The sequence below is a fragment of the Orcinus orca genome, chromosome 2 (genome assembly GCF_937001465.1).
Source record: "Orcinus orca chromosome 2, mOrcOrc1.1, whole genome shotgun sequence".
Lineage (NCBI taxonomy): Eukaryota > Metazoa > Chordata > Mammalia > Artiodactyla > Delphinidae > Orcinus > Orcinus orca.
Window position 1 is genome coordinate 61,922,961 of NC_064560.1, and position 19,757 is coordinate 61,942,717.

At 45.8% G+C, this 19,757-nt stretch overlaps 1 long non-coding RNA gene across 1 annotated transcript in view; it reads right to left on the bottom strand.

The window, feature by feature from the left end:
* Positions 1-9,180: 9,180 nt before the first annotated feature.
* Positions 9,181-19,757, bottom strand: part of LOC117195990 (uncharacterized) — a 32,004-nt gene continuing 21,427 nt past the window's right edge. Inside the window, exon 4 of the long non-coding RNA XR_004475930.2 lies at positions 9,181-12,767. This is a non-coding gene — a long non-coding RNA (uncharacterized LOC117195990). The remainder of the gene's footprint in view (positions 12,768-19,757) is intronic.

Genomic DNA, 19,757 nt, shown 5'->3' on the forward strand with positions numbered 1-19,757 from the left:
ATTCCCTATATACTTTTTCAACAATGAGATCATAGGAGATCTACCTATCTATCTATCATCTATCTATCTACACTTTTATATACATATTGCTCTTTTCCATATAACTTTTCAGTGGACAATTGACATCGTTTCACGTCTAGATATAGTTGGATAAATGAAGCATTCTATAGTTTGTTTAATCTCCTATGTCTAGACATTTAGGTTTTCAATTTTTCCTTATGAGCAATAAAAATCCATCTTTATTCACTTGTTCTGTTATTTTCTTAGGATAAATTCCTCACTGTCGACTGTTGGATCAAAGTGTCTGTGTATTTTTAAGGCTTCTGATACATGCTGCCAGACTGTCCTCTAGAAAAGCTGTGATAATTGTTATTTCTTCAAACAACATATTTATATATGAAGGCTGGTCCTTCTTTAACTAGAAAGCTAACCTCTTCAACAGCACACTCAGCTTTGGGAAGACAAGGGTGGGAAAAAGTAGAGCCCAGATCGACTGAACAGGGCTGGTTGACGCAGGGCAGCTGTTTTGCACCTGATCCACTGCTGCATCTCACCAGGCAGCTACTGCTGGGGCCAATAAGATGCTCCTCTCTCCCAGCCCACATCACAGCTGGGGCCATGGGGTACACGAAAAACTGGTCCAGATATTGCCCTAGAAAACTCTGATAGGGACTTCCCTGGTGATCCAGTGGTTAAGACTCCTGTGCTCCCAGTGCAGGGGGCATGGGTTTGACCCCTGGTCGGGGAACAAAGATCCTGCATGCCACAGGGCGTGGCCCCCCCCAAAAAAACTCTGATAGATGGAAAGGGACTTTCTTTTCCCATATTTCTTTGTACACCCCACCTCCAGCCCTCTAAACAACCACCCTCAAGTACTCTTTATTTCCTAGTTAGACATCACTACTTTTGTAAGCTACTGTTTATTAAAGGTTTCATTTATACTACTACATTTCATGTCTGCATTGGCCCAGGAAGCAGGTACAGGCGAGAAAACTGAGTCTTGGGTAGATCAAGCATCTTGTCTAAGGGAACTCAGCAGGTGAATAACCTACTTGGGATTCAAAGCTAGGTCTGTCTGACTAACAAACCTGTTTTATTTTTAAATTACTGTAGAACTACTATGTATATCAATTAAACACGAAGGCTTGGAAGGATGCAGCTGGTTTGGGGTGGGTGGTAGACATTACCAGGGCTCACCAATATTTCCAGCTCCCTTCTTTTTCTGGATACATAGGAGAACAATACTTCCATACTGTCTGGAAGTTAGGTGTAGCCACGTGACTTGCTCTGGCCAGTGAAATGTGAGGAAAAGTGACACGTGTCCCTTCTGGGGGAGGCATTCAAGAACCAGTGTGCAGTTCTCATGCATTCTTCCCTTGCAGTGGTGAGCCCTGAAGCCTCATGTTAGGATGATGGCATCATAAGAGTTTAATGATGACTAAGGTGCTGACTACAAAGTGCTGAGCCTATGCAAGCCACGTTGGGAATTTAAGCATGGGCAAGAAAGAAATCTTGGTTGTTTTAAGCCAGAGATGTTTAGAGGTATTTGTTACCACATCATAACCTAGCCTATCCTGACTTCTACAAGTGGCGATGGGGAGTTTCATGTCTTAGTCTAAATTTTTCTGTAGTTTTTATCCTTTGAGAAGATATCCATTTATAATTTAAAAAATAAGAGTCATGGGACTTCCCTGGTGGTCCAGTGGCTAAGACTCCATGCTCCTAATGCAGGGGGCCCGGGTTCCATCCCTGGTCAGGGAACTAGATCCCACATGCCACAACTAAGAGTTTGCATGCTGCAACTGAAAGATCCTACATGCCGCAACTAAAAGATCCTACATGCCACAACTAAAGATCTTGCATGAGCACTATTTACAATAGCCAGGACATGGAAGCAACTTAAGTGTCCATCGACAGATGAATGGATAAAGAAGATGTGGCACATATATACAATGGAATATTACTCAGCCATAAAAAGAAATGAAACTGAGTTATTTGTAGTGAGGTGGATGGACCTAGAGTCTGTCACACAGAGTGAAGTAAGCCAGAAAGAGAAAAACAAATACCGTATGCTAACACATATATATGGAATCTAAGAGAAAAAAAAAAGGTTCTGAAGAACTTAGGGCTAGGACAGGAATAAAGATGCAGATGTAGAGAATGGACTTGAGGACACAGGGAGGGGGAAGGGTAAGCTGGGACGAAGTGAGAGAGTAGCATTGACATATATGCACTACCAAATGTAAAACAGATAGCTAGCGGGAAGCAGCCGCATAGCACAAAGAGATCAGCTCAGTGCTTTGTGACCACCTAGAGGGGTGGGATAGGGAGGGTGGGAGGGAGATGCAAGAGGGAGGGGATATGCGGATATATGTATGTATATAGCTGATTCACTTTGTTATACAGCAGAAATTAACACAACATTGTAAAGCAATACTCCAATAAAGAGGTTAAAAAAAAAAAAGATCTCACACGCCACAACTAAGACTGGCGCAGCCAAATAAATAAATAAATATTTTTTTAAAAAGTCATAATACACATTCACACAATTGGGAACATAATATACACCCTGCTATGCAACTTCCCTCTTATTCTTAAAACTAACCATTTCCTATGTCACTTTACCTAGGTCTACTTCATTCCTGTTTTTTTTTTTGGCCGTGCAGCAACACGCAGGATCTTAGTTCCCTAACCAGGGATCGAACCGGGGCCCCTTGCAGTGGAAGCACACAGTCTTAACCACTGGACCACCAGGGAAGTCCCTACTTCATTCTTTTTAACAGCTGCATAGTATTCTATTCTCTGAATATACCATAATGTTTTACAACTGACCACTATTGACAGACATATAGGTTGTTTTTGGTTATTCACTAAATTCATGCTCTAAGCTACGGCTAGGCTGTTGCAACATTTCTGGGAAAGGGAGGACTACTATTTACTTTCCCTTTATGGTTCATATCTTGCCGTTAGTTTACAGCCTGAGCTCAGCACTCAAGAGGGCTGTGGGCACCTCCTAGAGAGAGATGAATAAGCCAAGTGTGCCTGCACCCTTCTCAGGACGTACGGATGCGGAGGCTGGTGACAGCCTGTGCGTGTGCCTGTGTGAGGGCTGGGAGCTGGCCTGGGAGAGCAGGGCAGGGAGGCACGTACACATGCAACTTGGGCTGGACTGATCCTGACTCATAGGTTCAGGCAGATAAGTTAACGGCCTGGAGCTCTCTGACTGAGTTCTGACTCACTCAGACAATTATCCATAAACAAGTCCTCTCACTTCTCAGCTTTCTTCCGAGCGCCACTACACAATCTTTGGGAAGGGCTGTGACATTAATCGTTTGGAGTCTGAGAAAGATGAGAGCTGTTCAAAGAGAGTGCCAAGAGGATTATAAGTGCTGGCCTCATTCATAGGAAGATGTCTAATTACTCCTTATTACATTCGTATTTTGAATGGCCCCCAAGTAGAGGGTCCGATAGTGGCTGACACAGGTTTTCCCGCATTCCATTCCCAGAGTGATTTGACCGAAAACATTGGTCACGTGCCTATCAAGAGCTCTTCCCATTCCTTTCTCTTCAATGGCTTTTCTCAATTCCTTTTTAAGATAAAAACAGCTTTATTATTATTATTTCTGATTATAAAGGAAACGCTTGCTCAGACAATACCAAAAAGCATAAAATGAGAGTGGAAATCACCCAGCAGGCCATCCCCAGAGAGGCCACTATTGACATTTTGGTTTCTTTTCTTTTTTTTTTTAATGTTTATTTTTTTTTATTTATTTATTTTTGACTGCATCGGGTCTTAGTTGCGGCACTTGGGATCTTTCGTTGCGACACACAGGCTTCTCTCTATTTGTGGCGCATGGGCTTAGTTGTCCCATATGGAATGTGGGATCTTCGTCCCCCGACCAGGGATTGAACCCACGTCCCTTGCATTGGAAGGCAGATTCTTAACCACTGGACCACCAGGGAAGTCGCACTATTGACATTTTGAAGTACATCTTTCCAAACTGACTCTATGTTCGCCTGCACGGCCACATAGGCACATACAAATCAAGTTACCAATCAGTATAGCCCTCCTTTGGAGGAGCTGCTGTGTATTCCATCGTACGGGTGCAGCTGGAAGCCTCTCATCTCCTCCCTCTCTTGCTGCAAGATCTAGCAGAAGGCCATGGCAAGACTTTAATAAACTCTTAATGAGCTAATAAAGGCATCTAAAGATGGCCTTAGGATTTGAACCATTTATGCCTTGAAGAACTCCATCTTCCATGCAGCTGGAAGTGAATTCACATGCAGATAAGCATGGTGGGCAGGACACCCTGCTGGGAGTCAGGCCAGCTGGTTCTACAGCTGAGTTCTAGACCTGCCTTTGCCACTTTCCTGGTGGGCAAGTCCCTTTGTCTCTCTGAGCCTCATCTGCAGTTGAATATATGTGAAACTGGGTGTGACATACGACTATGCAGAGTACAAAGTACTATGTACTTATGCACTAAGCACTAGGTACTAGGTACTATTTAGAGGCACTACTAAAGAGCAGGGAAGAAACTGGGGTTTCTCAGCCAAGAAAGAGGGCAAATTTTAGAGTTTCCCTGGATATGACTTAAGGGGGTAACACATATATCACAGAGTTCTAGAAAAACTTAGAATCAACTATACTTCAATAAAAAATTTTTTAAAATAAAATAATAATAAAAAAAGAAAAACCAAGCAGAAAAGAACCTCGGAGATCAGAGTACTACCCCCTCACACAATACTTCTGAATACCTGCGCATCTGTAACATGACTAATGGAAAAATGGGTTTGGAATGTGGGTTTTTCTCTCTTAAGGCATTCTCATGTCTGGCTTGGAGTCCTGGAAAGAGCTTCCTAAGTGTCTAGTCCTGGATCAGCACCTATGACGCATATGACCTTAGGCAAGTTCCTTAAGCCTCTGCGAGCCTCGATTTTCTCATCTATAAAATGGGGCTTCTGATCTTGCCCTACCTGTCTTACAGGTAGGTGTGACATGAGGTTTAAATAAGGCACCGCGTGTGAAAGTGTTTTGGAAATCTAAAGTGACTTCACACCTGCAAAGCTGCCTCACTATAGCTCTGGTCCACTGCCCAGAGTGGAGAGGCGTGAAGGGAATGGCCACCAAGACCCTCGTTCAAAAGTGGGTCTTACAGGGACCTCCCTGGCGGTCCAGTGGTTAAGACTCTGTGCTTTCACCGCAGGGGCATAGGGTTCGATCCCTGGTTGGGGAACTAAGATCCCGCATGCCGCACAGCATGGCCAAAAATTAAAAAAAAAAAAAAAAAATTAAGTGGGTCTTACAGAAGGGGCCATCTAGAGAGAGCCCCTGAGCACCAGTGATCGCTCTGGAGCTGGGGAGGCAGCAGAAGGAAAGGCAGGCAAGGCCCTTTCCTCATGGAGCTTAGAATCCCGCGGAGAGACAGACAATAGAAAGGGAGACAAATAAAAACAAGGTAGCTTCAGAGACAGGTGAGTGCTCTGAGTGAAATGAAACAGGATGAGGCTGTTAAGGAGGGATGGGGCTAGATGAGGGGGTGACCAAAGAAGGCTTCCCGGAGGAGGTGGCACCTGAGAACTAGGACGTGAGTGACAAGGACAGCCACGAGAAGACCTGGAGCACGAAGTGTTCCAGTGCAAAAGGACAGCCAGTGCAAAAGCCCCGAGGCAGGAATAAATTCCTGTTCAAGGAACTTCGAGAAGCTGGTGTTTGGAGCTGCAGGGGGAGAGGGCAGGCGGGGCAGCGGGCCAGGGCTTGCAGTGGGTTTCAGGAGAGGCTAGTGAGACATGATCTAGTTTGTGTTGAACTAAGATCAGCCTCCATTGGGTTGGAAGTTCCATCTCTTACATGCCATGTTGGGGGCCCCAAGAAATTTTTAGGGCTTTCAAGGGCTTTATCCAGGAACCAGCAAACCTCCTAAACCTACATACTAGGAAAACTGAGAGGCAGAGAGAAAGGCCACTTGCCTAGGGGGCCCCACTGCTTCCTTCCTGGGGCTGGCATTCAAGCCCAGGTCTCTGATCCTGGTCCCTGAGACCCATCCTCTCCCCCCCAGGGCCACCCCACCAATGGAGGATGGGAGGGGGTTCACTGAGGCCGCAGAGCTGGAAGATGGGCCCAGCGCCCCAAGGCTTCCAGCTTCAGCCGGTGAGATCCCAAGGCTGGGCTCCAGAAAGGAAGGGCATATCCCAGTTGGGCCTCATCCTGCATCACTAGGCCCAGTGCTCAGCCCTCAGCTGGCAGTGGAGGGGGGTGGTGGTCAACTCCAGGAGCTCAGCCAGCCAAGAGCAACCTGATTGAGCAGGAAATGGGCCTGCAGCCAGAGAAAGCATCAACCAGCACCTGGAGGCTTTGTTCCCTTTATTCCCGTTGCAGGCTTTCTGAGGCACCTGCAGCTGGGCCTCAGGAGCACCAGGGCCAGGAAGGGGCTCCCACGGGATCTGGTTCTCCCAACAGGGAGCGGCCTGACTTGTGACCCGGAGGGAGGTCTCCTGATATAATAACAACAATAGGTTCACTTACTATGTGCAAGAGACATTTCAGTTAACCCTCACAACAAACCGAGGAGGCATGTACTATTATCATCTACATACTACAGAGTATGAAATGGGGGCACGTGGAGATAAAGTGACCTGTGCGAGGTCACACAGTATAAGGAAGTGAGAACAGTATGGGCTTTGGAATCAATGAATCCCAGCCCTATTTGCCTCTATGACCTTCGGCAAGGCATTTAAAAATTTACAAGCCTGTCATCTTATTCTGATCTCAGAGGACTGCAGTGCCAATTAAATGATTTGAGATATGCAAAGCCTCTGGCGCGTGGCTCTCCATCCAGACAAGTCTTTCTGTCCTCCTCCCCACTTCCCATAACTCTGTGACCTTGGCATGTTACCACCACCGGGCCTCAGTTTCCTCATCAAAGAAATAGGTACAATGACATTACGCAATAGGGCTGTTGAAATCCTGATGCTCTCCTGAGAGGCATGCCTCATCTTTTGAAAAGGCCCCATTCCTGAGACCATTCAAGGAAGGTGCCATTTTACAAAATTGCCATCTTTGCTTTCTATCAAAATAAACAAAGAAACACAAATAGAAAAACCAGTCTTAGAGCCATTCCCCATTTGAGACAAAAAGCCAGTATTACGCACACTGCTGGGCTTAGAAGGTTTTCTCAGAAGGAAAAACAGAAGTGACAGCTCAAGTCATAACATGGCTACCAGGATTCTCTCTAGTTCCACAGCCTGGGACAGACGACACCACCCACAGCAGCGGCAGCAAGACGGACAATTGTAGGCTCATGCAAAGTACCAGGGAAGATCCACCAGGGATTTCAGCCAAAAACAAGACAAAACACTAAACTCCTTTTCCTATAAATCAGCCAATATTTTTCAAGTTCTTGTATCAGTAAATGCTTCTTACCCCCAATAACAGGGAATATACATGAAAACATAGGTACCACCACTGTTGTAGATACACATCAGGGTGGTGGTCCCAGCTCTTCCCAAGGGCCATGCCTTTTTGTCTCAATCATCTTTTGGGGGATAAACTGCTCTTTCTCTGGTCCAACTCAGCCATTCATGTAAGGGCTGCCAATCAGTCTACATCACTGCCCCTGGTCACAGTGATTGGTCCAGGAGAAGGGTATGTGATCCAGAAAAACAAGGCTATCAGAGCTTTTACCAGGATTTCAAAATTGGAGCTGGAGAGGAAAATCCTGTTCCTCTTGGACTGGTGAGCTCGAAGGATATAAATCCGGACTAACGACAGCGATTTTCTGGATGCAGAAAGCCTGTTTGCAAAAAACAGGGGATGAAGACCTCAAAGAGAGAAGCCATGATGAGTAGCAGGGTGTCCTGACATGATAATCTCAGATTCCTGTCATCCCTAAGGCAGGCTCAACCCTTCCTGCCCATCTGCTGGTGGTGTGTTTCAATGAGCCAATAAGCTCCTTCCCATACGTTGGGAGTTAAGAGCCCTGCCTAACCCAGCCACCAAGCATTGTGTGGTAATAAACACAGCAGTTCAGTAGGAGAGATGTCACAGGCAGGACTTGATGACTTGCCAAGTGAAAGTTTTAGGCAACCTGGGCTGTGACGGCAGAGACAAACAAGATTACCTGATTCATTCAAATCAACAAACATTCACTGAGCCCCTAGCCAGGGACAGTATTAGGCATTCAGGATATAACAGTGAATGGGACAGACTAAGTACTTTCCCTCACTTTGGAGTAATCAGAAGGGACTTCCTGGAGCTGGGGAGGTTGTAGGAAGTCACTGAGGGATGGTAAAATCTGGCCAGGCAGAGAGTGAGGGGGAGAAAAGCATGAATAAAGATATGGAGGCATAAGACTCTTGTCCGTGAAGGCGCATTGTCTTGTATCTCCATGGTGCCTGGCTACAGCGGGCACTCAGTACGTTTTGTTTTTTGTTTTTGCTTTTTTGTTTGTTTGTTTTAATAAATTTATTTAGTTTTGGCTGCGCTGGGTCTTTGTTGCTGCGCGTGGGGTTTCTCTAGGTGCGAACGGGGGCTACTCTTCACTGCAGTGCATGGGCTTCTCAGTGCGGTAGCTTCTCTTGTTGTGGAGCACAGGCTCTAGGCGTGCGGGCTTCAGTAGTTGTGGCATGCAGGCTCAGTAGTTGTGGCTCACGGGCTTAGTTGCTCAGCGGGACCTTCCCAGACCAGGACTCGAATCCATGTCCCCTACATTGGCAGGCAGATTCTTAACCACTGAGCCACCAGGGAAGTCCTGTTTTTTTTTTTTTTTTTAAATAGGAATAAATGAGGTAATACATGTAAAGATCCTATCTTTTTTAAAAAAAATTATTTTCTTTATTTTCTTTATGCTTTTGGCTGCGTCGGGTCTTAGCTGTGGCACACGGGGTCTTCATTGAGGCATGCAGGATCTTTTCGGGCTTCTCTCTAGTTGTGGCATGCAGGCTTTCTCTCTCTAGTTGTGGTGCATGGGCTCCAGAGTGCGTGGGCTCTGTAGTTGTGTTGTGCAGGCTTAGTTGCCCCATGGCATGTGGGATCTTAGTTCCCCGACCAGGGATCGAACCCGCGTCCCCTGCATTGGAAGGCAGATTCTTTACCAATGGACCACCAGGGAAGTCCCTGTTTTTGTTTTTAATATTTATTTATTTATTTGGCTGCACCAGGTCTTAGTTGCGGCACGTGGGATCTCTTTTTTTTTTTGAGTTGCGGCATGCGGGATCTAGTTCCCTGACCAGGGATGGAACCTGGGTCCCCTGCATTGGGAGCGCAGAGTCTTAACTACTGGACCACCAGGGAAGTTCCTCAATACATGTTTATTGCATGGTATGCATAAGTGAATGAATACGTGAGTGAAGTAAAGTGCAAGTCATTTGGGGGAAGAGCAGGTCATTCAGCTTGGCAGGAGAAGAGCTACTTTTAGAGAAGGCAATGTTGAGGAAGGCAGATTGAAGCCAGACCGCAGAGGACCTTGCTGAAAAGTGTGGACTTGGCCTGGGCCACACCACACAGTCCCAATTCTGGCAGGGCTCGTAGGAGCTGGCCAGGCAGGACAATGGATCTCACAGGCCCCGTGGGGCCCCCACCTCTGTTGTGGTTGCCACACGCATGCTCTCTCAGCCTCGCCAGCCAGGCTCTGCTCAACACCCTAACCAGCAACCCAGCTACCCAAGGTCATGCCCCAGACACCACCGCCCTTCTGGCTCCTGGGTGAAGCTGCCAGCACATCACTCCTGCCCAGTCTGTAATTTAAACATGATCTCCTCCCAGCCTGACTGCTCGTCGCCTTCCGCACCCAAGATGTACCCGCTGCAGGAGCTGCCCAAAAAGGAGAAGAGGTCTGGTGTCCATTGAGACCCTGACCTGGGCTACAGGGAGGGGCTTGAAGTCCCAGCTAGGCTGAGCCTGGGCACAGCTGGGGTCACCATAGTCGGCTCCTGAGCTCAGAACTAGGGAGACCATGCCCCCTCGTGGCCAGGAGACAATCAGCACCTTGGTCTTCCTGGACTACGACATATTTACACTTTTACTTTACTTTAGGGAAGTTTTAAAAAAGGAAATACATTTCTGAAAAGCTGAAAACACAAATCACATAAGTTAGGTTGACATCTCAAGGAAACTCATAGTAAGACTTCTAGAAAAAGCTATTTCAGATTTTCCAACGCCAAAGCAAATTTTTCTGACTTTAATTTCTTTTACGTTTATCTGCTAAAGCAGGAGGATGGGATGTCTGAAAATTGTTGTTTTAGGTATTTTCCAGTTCTGTGAAGAGTCTTCCCAGGTTAATATGTTCCGTGAGGTTATGGAACATGCCTTCCACTTCTTTTGTGATTCTCACAGCCCTGTCAGGGCAAGTGGATACCTCATTCATAAAATAATCTGTGAGAGTAAAGAGCTCCTCTCTACACATTTCTCAGCTTTGAAAACTCAGCTTTTCACCTGCATAGTGTTTGTCTGCAATGGGGGCAAACCTCTGAGCATTGGTGATATTACCTTATTTACAAGCATTTTTGTCTACAATACGTAATGCCCTGTATTAGGTGCTCATTGTTATTGCTGGTGGTAGTGTTTGTGGAGGAGGAGAATGGAGATTAAAAAAAAAACTACAAGACAGATCCTGATCTCAGGGGCTGTATCTACCTTAGACAGGATATACACACATGACACAACTTGCAAACAATCACAAATTAACAGCAGGGTATAAACTAAACATAAATGTGCTGAGAGCAGTATTCAGAGTGGGTGGAAGGCTGATGGCAGGACACTTGCTGGAAATATGGTCTGAGAGGAGTCTGGAAGAATATCAGGCCCGAAGACTGAGGCCTTCTGGGACTGAATATTTGTCAAGAAGGAGGCCAGCATCTACACAACTTTGGAGATACAACCATTATGCCTCCAAGGCATGGTGGCCTACCTGGCACCTCCTCTCACTGTTCCATCCTTGCCAAAGACCCCATACTCCTTCCCACCCTCCTGCTCCTATCATTGGGCTGCCACATGGTCAAACATGAACCACTACCAGGGATACCTGGCCCACATGTACACCTCTTACTGCCTCTAGCCAACCCAGGGCTATTCCTAGGGGCATCAGAGTACCCCTTGCAGTACAACCTCGGTGAGGTTCTACTGATTATGCCTTTGTCCTGCCTCCGTCCTAGAAGGGAGCCAACCAAGTTCTTTGGATCCCCAGAGTCATGAAGTCTCCCAATCCCAGAAGCCAGGTATTCTCATGGCAGTGAATACTTGGGCAGGACTGATGCAGGCCTATACATGGATGGGGCTGTAGTACACTACAGGTGGTAGCCATGCACGCTGACTGTGAATAGCCTGGAAGTTTGTTCCAGTCATTGGGTTCAGTATAGAGGTCAGGGGTTATGAAATGCAATACATGAAGTGGTGTAGCTTGAGGGCAGGAGTCAACTGTTTTAACCACATCTCAGACCAGGAAGGTCATTAGTGAGGAATATTGGGTGCGAGAGGATTGAGAGATTCCACTGGGTCTGTCCATTCTTCACTAGTAATATTTCAAAAGACAAAGCAAATGCTAATTGATTCATTTTAGTCAGGTATAGAATTGCCACACAGTTTGGAAATCCTCAGGAACTAGAAAGTTGCTCAGTGAATAAAAAATTCAAATAAAGACAATCAGATGAACCAAACAGCTGAAGACATCAGATCAAGAAAGCCCAAGGTAGTCATCTTATCACCTCAAGTTCCAACTTTTTAGGATCATCTCTACATTGGATTCCACCAGGCCTTTTTTTTTTTTTTTTTGCGGTACGTGAGCCTCTCACTGTTGTGGCCTCTTCCGTTGCGGAGCACAGGCTCCGGACGCGCAGGCTCAGCGGCCATGGCTCACGGGCCCAGCCGCTCCGCGGCATGTGGGATCCTCCCGGACCGGGGCACGAACCCGCATCCCCCGCATCGGCAGGCGGACTCTCAACCACTGCGCCACCAGGGAAGCCCCTCCATCAGGCCTTTTAACCACTCAGGCTGCAGCCCCCTCTCATGACCGTAAGGATTGTATATTACCCTAGGCAGTTGCCCACCCACCGCTTTTGGAACAGCTTGTGGCCCTTTCTCTGGGGGGGATTTTGCTGTCATTGATGACCTCAGCATTTGGACCTGTACCTGTTTGGATTTGGCCAGTCCCTGAATGACCCAATTAGACTCTGTGATCTGGCTTCTGGACAGAACAACTTTGCTCCTGGGCTCAGGGTGGGGGGCAGGACATCATTTGGGATAGTTTTGGCTCTAGGTAACAGAAACCGTACTCAAGCTGGTTTCATCAGTGAGAACATTTATTGTGTCATTTAATAGGAAGTCCCACGAGAGGGTGGTTTCCAGGTAAGCTGATACAGCATCTCAGTGAGGACATAAAGACCCCAGTTCATGGGTTCCTTTGTTCACTCCTTCCCTGACACAGGAGATTGTGCCATTTTGCCCTTCACGCATGAGAGTCCCTGCTTCCTCACAGCCCTACCAACAGAATGTATTGTCAAACATTTGGATTTTTGCCAATCTGATAGGTGAAAAGTGGTATAACAGTCTTATTTCAATTTTAATTGCTCTTACTATGAGTTAAGTTGAGCATTTTTTCCTGTGCTTAAGGGCTACTTACTTGTTTTTCCTTTTCTGTGAACTTTGTCTTCACCTACTTTTCTCACTTTCCATTGGGGTTGTTGACGTTGGATGCAGGGTTTTTTCCATCTCTCTGCTCTGGCCTTTTGAGTGCTTGCTTCCTGCTCAGGCTGGAACCAAGATGGCAGCAGCAGTTCTAGACATTGAGATGTTCAGAAATTAGGTTTGTCACTTTCTGTTTGTAGCTAACCCAGTTCCACTTTCCAACCCCCTTCTCCCTTTCCTGTTTCTTCTTTATTTTTGTTTGTTTTTTTGGTCTCGCGGTGCAGCTTGTGGGATCTTAGTTCCCTGACCAGGGATCGAACCCCGGCCCCCTGCAGTGGAAGCACCGAGTCCTAACCACTGCACCGCCAGGGAATTCCCATCCTGTTTCTTCTTTGGACAAGAAGGGCTAAAAACTGACTTTCCCAGTTTGCTTTGCAGTGAGGAGCAGCCATGGGACATAGTCCTGCCCAATGAGACGAAAGTGGGAGAGTACGAGGAAATTTCTGGGAAAGATTTGGTCAGAAAAAGCACAGGTGTCACTGGCATAGCCCCTTTCTTCCTGCCTTAACATGAACAGAATGGCTGGAGTGGCAGCCTTCTTGACACCGTAAATGAAAGACAAAGACAGTCACAGAGATGTTGATCCTAATATTATTGGAGCCACTAAACCAACACCAGGAACCACCTACCTCCAGAGTTTGTACACAGCTTATTAAATATCTTCACTCTTAAATTATTATTTGTCAGGGTGTGGGTGGTGGGGGGTGTGTTCTCTTACTTGCTGATGAACACATTCCTAACTGGTACACTGTGGCTTTCTCTTAAGAGGGAGAAAACTTCCCAGAAGTCACCCTACCCCTTTCCCTGGACCTCCCCTCAGGACATTGGTCAGATTGGGTCACATGTCCTTTCCTGAACCAATCACCTCAAGGGGCATAGGATTCTCCTTAGGCCAATGGGGTCATTCCTGGGGTGGGGGCAACGTTCACTGAGGCATATGGATACAGGGAAGAGAGGTGGAAACCAGAGGCAGGAGGATGGTGGCATTTTTAGAAAGGAAGGGGTGAGAAATGGCTGCTGATTGGACAGGCAGTGGGGTCTCCTGCAGTGAGTGAAAGAGTAGCCTCAGCTCGGGGCTGCGCCTGGGGGAGTGACTTGTGTCTCACCTGCATGGACACGCTGCCCAGTCACACTGCTCTAGGGCATTGCAGGCTCTACCTGAGTGCAGAGATTTGTGACCTGTCTCACCTGTTGGGCAGCAAAGTCCTGTAAACTACGAATGCATAGCTACATGAGCTACATATACGTCTCTCAATGAGGTCAAAGAAGTGGTTATATTTCCTTAAAACAAAAACAAATTTTCCTTAATAAACGAATAGATTATACCAGTTTATAAACTCCATGAGGGCAGGGGTGTGTCTTTTTTGGTTTCTGCTGTACCCCAATCCCTAGCAATTGATTAAAAATGTTGAACAGGACAGAGGCTTTTTTTTTGGCCGCACCTCGCAGCATGCACCCCCTGCAGTGGAAGCTCAGAGTCTTAACCACTGGACCCCCATGGAAGTCCCCAGAGCTTTTCAACACAGACCTTGACATCAATCAGTCCACTGATTTGGGGCCTCTGATAATTCAATCTGCTACCGTCCGACTGATTTATACTGGTATCTACCCTGTACTTCTCCCTCTCCACTACAAGACTACAACAAGAAGTCTATTTGGAGACCTGCTGAACCCAAGGATATGTGCATCTAGCATTTCAAGCCAAGGGTGCTGTGGAGCTGAGGCTGGTGAACCCATTCTGGCTCTCAGGAATCATTGCTTCCTTTTCTGGGGCTTGCCAAATCACCTCTTTATTCCTGCTCAGCCCTCTGACTCAATGTTTGAAGTCTCCACGTTCTTTCCTTTTAACATCGGGAATGGCCTTTTGACCCTCTCCAACCTTCCAGCTCATTTTCTGTTGTAATATCTCAAAAACCACAGGCAGTGACTCAGAGTCCCATTGCCCAGTGATGGGGATATAATGAGTCCAGGCCAAAGAACATTATTTCAAGGAGCCAGGAGCTCATTTACAAACTCTCTAACCCACCTTGGACTAGCTAAGAGCTAGTTCCTCCCCGACGGTACTCACTCACACACACACTTCTCCTCCAGGTCTGAAAGGCAAAGGCCCCATCGCCTGATGAGTTCCCACCTTCCAGCATTCCGCCCCCAGCATCTAGCAGCAGGCCTGCTCTTTCTTTCATCTCCTTGCTCTGAAGAGAACTAAAAGCTCCTTTTCATTGTTCTCCCTGGCAGTATTCTATTACAGTTGTTTATTTCCTCCATTATAAAAAGTAATATAAACTCATTTAAGAAAATGTAGAAAATCCAGCTAAGTAGGAAGGAGTAAGGAAAAATAATATACTGCCCCCTATACCTAAGGTCAAGCACAGTCAACATTTCAGTGCCAGAAACTAACACATTGTAAATCAACTATACTCCAATAAAAATTAAAAAAAAAAAATCCCAGTCACACCCTTAAAAACAAAACATTTCAGTGCCTTACGGAAGCTATTCCGACAGGTCTCCCTTATCCTCATATGCCTTCTTTATACAATTTCCTTTTAAATCTAAGCTCTAATAATGAAGAGTTTGTATACCTCCTACAATACAATTATAGAATCATTGTGAATGCGAACAAAGATTTAACCCACAGCACCCTCCAGCACAAGGGATGTTTTCTCCAGGAACAGGTGACCATGTAGAACATGGCATGACCAGGTAGGGATGCTCGGATAAGGCCATTCCTGGCAGCAGCTTGTACAAGCCCAGAAAAGGTGTGAGATGTGCCCCTCATTATTACAGTCGTGCTCTTTGGGGAGGAGGGGGTAGAAGTGGAGACAAAGGGGTAGGCTTTCACTTTCACTTTATATACTTTACAAAAAACTACGAAAAAGAATGATCTTTGCAGAGATTATTACCTTAGTGTCTTAATCTCTGCAAATGTTATATGGTGAACATATGTTGCTTTGGTAATCACAGAAATATAACACATGTGTTATGGGCTGAATAGTGTCCCTCAAATCTGTAAGTTGAAGTTCTAACCCCCCGTACCTCAGAATGTGTCTGTATTTGGAGACAGGGCTTTTAAAGAGGTAATTAAGTGAAAATGAGGTCATTAGGGTGAGCCCTAATCCAATATGACTGGTGTCCTTATAAGAAGAGGAGATTAGGACACAGATGCTCATAGAGGGAAGCCCAGGGAGAAAATGGCCATCTGCAAACCCAGAAGCCTCAGGAGGAGCCAACCCTGCCAACACCTTGATCTTGGACTTCTAGCCTCCAGAACCATAAGAAAATAAATTTCTGTTGTTTAAGCCACCCAGTCTCTGGCACTTTGATATGGCAATAATACAAGCTCTTGGCTTTTCAAATTTTCACACTGAAGGTTATCGCTGGTCATGAGAAACGCAAAGGTTCAGGAATTACTTTTTTTTTTTTGGCTGTGCTGCACAGCATGTGGGATCGTATTTCCTCGACTAGGGATCAAACCTATGCCCCCTGCAGTAGAAGCGCAGAGTCTTAACCACTGGACTTCCAGGAAAGTCCCTCCTTTGAACTTTTCAAAGCGGATTTAACCTTCAGTGTGGGATGCAGGTAGCCACACCCTTTCCTTCCCTGGAATGCACTGCAGTGTGAGGTGATGTCTCCCAAGTTTTCGCTCCACGTAGGTTCAGATCCCACTGGGACCACCTACAGGGCAAGACCATTTAGGCTCTCTTATCCTCAGTTCCCACTCTGTAAAGCAGAGAGAATAAAAGCAGGCAGCCTTTTTCTTTAAGTCCTAAGGGAGATGAGACACGTAATGGTGACAGCACAGCACAGCGGTTAGGAGACCAGATCCCCAGCCCACACTTGCTGAGCTTGGTGGTTCAGGTCCTGGCTCAGCCACCTTCCTCCTGGGTGGCCTTGGGCAAAGTGCTTCTGCCCTCTGTAAAATGAGGATTACAAAAGCATGATGATGGGGACTCAGTGCATTAATGTATCTAAAGTACATATATTGAGAATTAATATATCTAAACTACTCTGTCTAGTAGAGTAGCCATCAGCCAGCTGCACCCGTTGAGCACTTGAAATGTGGCTCCTTCAAACTGCGATGTGCCGTTAAGTGTAAATTCACGTCGGATTTTGAAGACTTAATAAGAAAAGAGAGTGTGAAACATCTCACTGATAATTAATATTTTGCATCTTTTAGATTAAATAGAATATATTTTACAGTTAATTTCACTTAAAAAAAAACTTTTTAAAATACAGAGCAGTTACTAATTTTCCCCTTGGGTATCACCCATGTGTACATTAGGTATACATATTACTAATTTCTGTTTGTATTTCTTATTTATTTATTTTTGGTTGCATCAGGTCTTAGTTGCGGCAGGCAGGCTCCTTAGTTGCGGCATGTGAACTCTTAGTTGCAGCATGCATGTGGGATCTAGTTCCCGAACCCAGGCCCCCTTGCATTGAGAGTGTGCAGTCTTATCCAGCGCCACCAGGGAAGTCCCCTGTTTGTACTTCTTAAACAGTAAATAAAATAAAATGCAGCTACTAGAATATTTTAAATTATATATGTGCTGGCACTGTATGCTTATTAGACAGCTGGCTTAGAACAGGGCCTGCCTGGCATGTAGCAGGAGTAACTGAAGCTACTATCAGTGTTTAGCGCCTGGCACTTGGTAAGCACTTATCAAGTGGCGGTTTTTGTTCGGAAGACTTCTCAGGGGCCCTCTCCTGCTTCTGCTTTGGAGATCTATGCCTGGAAATGCATTGTCTGTTTCCCTGCAGGATTTTGTCATATTCACCCATTGGGAGAGCTCCCGGTCTTTCCTTTAATCTTCGCCACCCCCAAGACCTCTCCAGGGATGTCTACACACATGGGCGCACACACACACACAGACACAGACATACACACACACGCAGGTGTAGACTTTCTCGAGGTCCAGTCCTCCATCACCTCCTGTCACCCCTGCAACTGTGGTCCCCAAGCACCTCTGCATCCTGCACTGAGTTCACCTGGCCTGGGTTTGGGGATCCCTCTTTGCCATCATCATTCTCTGCTTTCTCCTCAGGCCCTGAATTCTGAGGCTTGAGCTGTGATGCTCAGACAGATGGAATGTTGCCAGCAGGGGCTGTTAGCAGGCTGCCAAGAGGCTGCCCAGAGCAGCTTTTACTCTGACAAATTCACTCCTGGGGCCCCCAGGTCTACCCACGTCCTGGCAGCTGGTGGAGAGAAGATGGAGTCTCAGCTGTGGACTTGGACGACTCAGTTTCTCAGGAGGCCACGTTTTCAATGCATTTAGCAGGGTGAGAACAGTTTTTGTTTTCGAAAATATCTGGATCAGCCACTTTGGTTGAGGAAGGGGAGGTGCCAGGGCATGGTTAAACGCGTGAGGAGCTAAACAGCTTTACAGGGGTCGTTAACAAGAACTTGGGGAAAGGGACCCCCAAAAGAGAGAAGACAGGGGAGAAGGTCAGGAAAATGAAAAGGGGCCAGAACACAAGAGCAGGAGTCTCAGCCTAGGAGTTATGTGTCTAGTGAGAAATTCCCAGTGGCAGGGACAGAATGGCAGTGGGAAGGGACTTTTTAAAAAAATTGTAGTAAAATACACATAACATAAAATTTACCATCTTAACCATTTCTAGGTGTACATCCTCCTTGTTTTGTAACCATCACCATCATCCATCTCCAGAATTCTTTTCATCTTCCCAAACCAAAACTCTGTACCCATTAAACAATAACTTTCCATTCCCCCAGCCCCCGCAACTGCCATTCTACTTCCTGTCTATGAATTTGACTACGCTAGGTACCCCATATAAGTGGAAACATACTGTATTATGTTTGGCTTATTTCACTTAGCATAATGTCCTCAAGGTTAATCCATGTTGTAGCATGTGTCAGAATTTTCTTTCTTTTTAAGGCTGAATAGGGCTTCCCTGGTGGTGCAGTGGTTGAGAGTCTGCCTGCCGATGCAGGGGACACGGGTTCTTGCCCCGGTCCGGGAAGATCCCACATGCCGCGGAGCGGCTGGGCCCGTGAGCCATGACCGCTGAGCCTGCGCGTCCGGAGCCTGTGCTCCGCAACGGGGGAGGCCACAACACTGAGAGGCCCGCATACCAAAAAAAAAAAAAAAGGCTGAAAAACATTCCCTTGTATATAACACATTTTGTTTATCCATTCACCCATTAGTAGACACTTGGGTTGCTTCCATCTTTTGGCTGTTGTGATTAATGCTGCCATGAACATGGGTATATAAATATCTCTTTCAAACACTGCTTTCAATTCTTTTAGGTATCCATCTAGAAGCAGAATTGCTGGGTCATATGGTAATTCTATTTTTATTTTTTGAGGAACTGCCATGCTATTTTCAACAGTGCCTGTACCATTTTACATTCTCACCAACAGTGCATAAAAGTTCCAATTTCTGAAAAGACAACCTATAGAATGGGAGAAAATATTTGCAAATGATATGACTGATAAGGATTAATATCAAAAATATATAAACAACTCACACAACTCAACATAAAAAAAAAACAACCCGATTGAAAAACGGGTGGAAGACCTGAATAGACATTTTTCCAAAGAAGACATACAGATGATCAACACGCACATGAAAAGATGTTCAGCATCGTTAATCATTAGAGAAATGCAAATTAAAACCACAATGAGATATCACCTCACACCTGTTAGAATGGCATCTCCATATCAGGATGTGGAGAAAAGAGAATCCTCATATGCTGTTGGTGGGAATGTAAATTGGTATAGTCACTGTGGAAAACAGTATGAAGGTTTCTCGAAAAACTAAAAACAGAACTACCATATGACCCAGCAATTCCATTCCTAGGTATATATCCTAAAAAATGAAAACACTAATTTGAAAAAGTACATGCACCCCAATGTTCATGGCAGCACTATTTACAATTGCCAAGATATGGAAGCAACCCAGGTGTCCATCAACAGATGAATGGATAAAGAAGATGTAGTATATATATACGATGGAATATTACTCAGCCATAAAGAATGAAATCTTGCCATTTGCAACAACATGGGTGGACCTATAGGATATTACGCTAAGTGAAATAAGTCAGAGAAAGACAAATACTGTGTGAT